This window comes from Elephantulus edwardii, unplaced genomic scaffold (assembly GCF_000299155.1).
Source record: "Elephantulus edwardii isolate Elephantulus edwardi_28Jun2011 unplaced genomic scaffold, EleEdw1.0 scaffold00041, whole genome shotgun sequence".
NCBI lineage: Eukaryota > Metazoa > Chordata > Mammalia > Macroscelidea > Macroscelididae > Elephantulus > Elephantulus edwardii.
Genome location: NW_006399791.1, coordinates 11,748,537 through 11,753,790, shown reverse-complemented (window position 1 = coordinate 11,753,790; position 5,254 = coordinate 11,748,537).

Here is a 5,254-nt window from a genome sequence, read left to right as displayed (position 1 = left end):
GGTGACTGGGGTAATCGGGATGGGTGTGTCAGAGGAGGTGCCATTGGCGCAGGATAGAGCAGGGTTTAGGGCTGTTGTGCATAGGGTCGCTATGAGTTGAAAACGGCTCGATGGCACATAACAACAACAACAGCCAATTCTGTTCCATGTACACTTAATATATGCTTATTGAAACATCAAGTAAGGCCCTCGGTTCAAATCCATGAGCTGCTCTGTGTGAGAAAAAGTCACAAATACCTTCTGTGTGATTAACTGCCTCTGAAAGCCTGCTGGAAGACCTGCAGTTGATCTGTTCTGACTCTACAAGAGAAAACAGGCACCGGATAGTGGTACCCAAGTTGGCTCACTTGATGTGTGATTTATGTCTGTTGACCCATTTCAATACAGTTTGTCCTAGTTAAGATATAAACTATTTCTTTGCCATCCTGGTTTTCTATGTAGTAATACCTGTCTTTAAACCCATCCCATCTCCCAATCTTCTTATTTTTTTCTACTTTTTTCTTCAAACACACAGTAGCATCCCTGCTTTAGTTTAGTATTAGAGTTCCCATGTGACTTTGTTTGGGTTATACAGAATTTGTATATTACAATTTCCCAGACTGTAATATAGACATAGTAAAACTCCCTTCCTTATAAGAGATATTTATGTAGATTAATGTAAATGTACCTATCATACTTTAACATTTCTGCTCTTTGTTTTGTCTTCTCAATGTTCTAGAACAATTTTCATAGTTTTTACTGATATTTTGTTTAAAATTTCTCCTTTCTCCTCTGTCTTTGTGATGACATTTTACTCTGTCCTTGATGTCATCCCACAAGTCCTCTGGTCTTCTATCACTGGTGTTCAACTCTTCAAACCTGTTCTTAAAATGATTTTTAAATTCAAATGGGATAGACTTAAAGCTGAATTCTGGGTCCTGTGGATATGTATTCATTATCTGCACATGAGTTACTAATGAATTGTTCTACAATCAGTACCTAGCCTGGTTTTGACTGCTGATATGGAGCTTTTCCAGCAATTCCTTCCACAAATGTAGTCAATCTGATTCCTATGCAGGCCAACAAGTGATGTCCATGGGAGAAGTTGCCTTTTGTGTATTTTTTAAAGAACAAGGTTTTGTGATGGACAAATCAATGAATGAACAAAATTAAGTAATTCAATTGCCAACCTTATTTCTGTTACCACGGCCTTACTTTTACAACTTTTTCTCCCATTCATACTTTGTACATTCCAGGTCACGATTATTAAAGGGTGCTTTCAACTATTTCATCTCATTTTGAGTGCTTTCCAGTCTGGCTCTACCTCTAATATTGCCCTTATTCTTGTATTGTTCATAGGATCTTCAGAGGCCTGTGATTTCAGAAGTTGATGGTCAACTCTATTTAGTATGTCTTGATTGGGAGCTCCGCGGAAACTTGCCAAAGTAAAAGAGCTAAACTGAAAATTTCAAAAGACAGCTTGAAAAGACAAAGCAAAGTCTTATAACAGACTGTGTAAAGAGCTGGAGTTAGAGAACTAGGGAGAACTGAATCAGCAGTTATTCGGATGGCGGGGGAAGAAGAACAAACTGGGGAGGAGGATAGAGAGAATGGTGCAGCAATGAAGGAATGAAAACCAAAAATCCCTGTAAATGTTCATTAAAACTAATAAATTTTTATAATAATAAAAAAAAGAACAAAATCAATCTGTGAATTGCAATGCTGAGAGATGCTATGGACAAAATACTGACTGATCCAGGAAGCATCAGAAGAAAATGGAAGGAATTCACAAAGACTGTACTAAAAAGAGTTGATTAACACTGAAACATTTCAGGAAATACCATACGAGCAAAAGCCAATGATAATGATGGAAAAAGTTCAAACTGCACTGAAAGCATTGGAAAAATATAAAGCCCCAGGAATCAATGGGATAACAATGGACATCTTTCAACTAACAGGTGCAGCCCTAAGGGTGCTCACCATTCTATTCCAGGAAATCTAGAGGATACCTGCCTGGTCGAATGACTGGAAGAGATCTATATTTGTTCCCATTCCAAAGAAAGATGATCCCACAGAATGTGAAAATTATCAAACAATACAGAAAATTATCAATATCACAAGAAATCAAAATATTGCTAAAGATCTTTTTAAAATTACTGGAATAAAACACTAACAAAGAACTGTCATAAGTTCAATCTGGTTTCAGAAGAGGCATCACTGCTGATATCAAATGGATCCTGGATAAAAGCACAGTATACCAGAACGTCTATTTTTGTTTAATTGATTATGTAAAAACATTTGGCATTGTGTTCATGATAAAGTATAGCTAACATTGAGAAGAATAGGAATCTTTGAACACTTAATTATATTCATAACAAAACTTATGCCTAGACCAAAAGTTGTTGTCTGAACAGAGCAAAGAAACATTGCATGATTTAAAGTTAGGAAAGGTATACCAGGCTTGGATCCTTTCTCCATATCTATTCAATCTGTACCCTAAACAAGTCATTCAAGAAGCTGAATTTATGAAGAAGTGCATGGCATCAGGATCAGAGAACACTCACCAACAATCTACAATAGGCAGATGACACAGCTTTGCTTGCTTGAAGTGAGGAGAACTTGAAATACTTTGAGACAGAAGATCAAAGACCAGAGAGCCTTCAATATGGATTGTATCACAACATTAAGAAGACAAAAATCCTTACCATCAGACTAATAAGCGATATCATGATAGATGGAAAAAAGATTGAAATTGTCAGTGATTTTCTATTACTTGGATCCACAATCAACACCCTTGAAACCAGCAGTCAGACGATCAGGAGATTTACTGCATTATTTAAGTCCTTTCTCAGGGACATCTCCAAACTGCTGAGGAGCAATGGTATCAGTTTGAAAATTAAGGTATGCCTGATTCAAACCAGGGTCTTTTCTATCACTTGCTCTTCACGTGAGACCCAGGAAATGAGTAAGGGTGGCAGAAGATAAATTGATGCCTTGACGTTATAGTGTTGGGAAAGGGTACTAACCGGATGCCCCATGAACTGACAAAAAAAAAAAACCCATATAGCTGTATCTTGCAAAAAATTGCAAACAGAGTGCTCCATGGATCCAAAAATGGCAAAGCGTCATCCCACGTACTTTGGACATGTTGGTAAGAGAGACTATTCCTTGGAAAGAAACATCACGCTTGATTAGGTGGAGTGTCAGCAACAAAAAGGAAGACCGTCAACAAGATGGATTGACACAGTGACTGCAGTCATGAGCTAATGTGTGTCAGTAATAATGAGGATGACACAGGATAGGACAGGCTTTGGATCTGTTGTTCATAGAGTCTTTCTGAGTAGTACCCATCCCAATCAATCACACGTAAATGCTGATCACATAGCTGTAATAATGATTCTTAATAAAAAAGACATATTGCAATGGGAAAGTCTGCTGTTAGGAACCTCTCTAAAGTACTCAAGAGCAATGTTTAGTCTATGGAGACTAAGGTGCGTCTGGTACAGGCAATGGTCTTTGCAATCACTTGTTATGCGTCAGAGAGCTGGACAATGACCAGGGAGGATCGAAGAAGAATTGATGCTTTTGAGCTTTGGTGTTGGAGAAGAATACTAAGGGTGCTATGGACTGCTAAGAAAACAAACAGATAAAGAGATTCATCCTGGAGAGGGTTAAACTGGGCTGCTCCTTGGAGACAAGGATGCTGAGGCTTCATCTGACATACTTTGGTCATGTTGTAAGGAGGGATTGGTCCTTGGAGAGGGACATCATGCTTGGGAGGGTGGAGGGCAGGCTCAGGAGGGGAAGGCCCTCTGGGAGATGGATTGATTCGGTCACTGGGGAAATCAGGATGAGTGTGTTGGAGACAATGAGATTGGCACAGGACAGAGCAGAGTTTAGAGCTGTGGTACTTAGGGTTGCTATAAGTCACAAGTGACTCGACGGCACATAACAACAACAACAACAACAACATTTTTCAAGTCATTTATTTTATTCTCAACTTTTTCCATCATGTTGCCCCCAGTGCTTTCTTTGGCTCTAGTTAAGGTACAAAATTATATTTTGGAAAGGAATCCAGTTACGTATTTCACAGATATAACTGAGAACCTCGTTTGTGCAAGGCACTGTTGTGATTGTTGAAAATATAATGACAAATAGTACAAATTATGACTCTACTCTCATGAAGCTTTATAGTAAAAGAGTTCTGGCCACAGTTTGCTTCTGTGACAATTAAAAAAAAAAGTCCTTACTTTTACCCAGCTCCACAAGTGCACGACTTGGTAGGAAGTCAATCCTTTCTGTGAGTAAAATGGTACCACTTCCTTCTCTTGGTGTCGTACCTTGTCAGCATATGATTCGTGTGCAGGGATTTAGGCAAAATATTAACCCTCCTAATATTCTTTGCTGAATGAAGACCTCTGTGCCCAGCACAACACTATTAGATTATATTTCTCAGTGGAGAAAATGTCAAAGGAGCACTTAGATACCTCAACTTGGTTTCCAGAGAGATGCCAACTTTGGCTTTGTTAAATCTTGGAAAATTTAACAACTTTTGAGCTAAAATAGACAATTTTTAAGTTATAAGACAGGTTTAATTGATACCAAATGCAGAGATCAGAGACAGCCCTACATTTAGAAAAGCAAAAGAAAAGGGGAGGCCAAAATAATATCATAAATCAACAGTGACTGGGAATGTGCCCCTTCGTGATCCCAGCTTTACAATGACCATACTATGTATCCTTACAAATAGAGACAAAGCAGACTTGGAGGGGTCTATGCCTCAGGGTTCAAATTCAATATTTCTGTGTTAAGGGCTCATCAATGAGAATAGTTTCTATGGTGAATGTAAGCTAGAGTCCTTCTGAAAGACTAAAGAGAAGGACTACCATTCATAGGGTTTTCATAGGCCTGCTCTTTCAGAAGTGGATTTCCAATCCTTCTTCCTAGTCTGCCTTATTCTCAGAGCTCTACTAAAATCAGGTGTATTGTTATAGTGACTGCAACAATGGGCTCCAGTGTGCCAGGGATTTCGAGGGTGGCACAGGATAGGACAGAGTTCAGATCTGTTGTTCAGAAGACTTCTGTGAGTCAATCTCAACTCAACAGCACTTAACAACAACACAATAACAAGGGAAAGACTGATTACATTATTTTTAAAAATTAAAAAAGAAGCAAAAATAAGATCAAAAGTGAGACAAGGATTCCAGAGTCAGGAAAGGTAGTACAAGTTGCCAGTTAACAAGAAAAGATTGAGGCAATAATTAACAGCACTGAT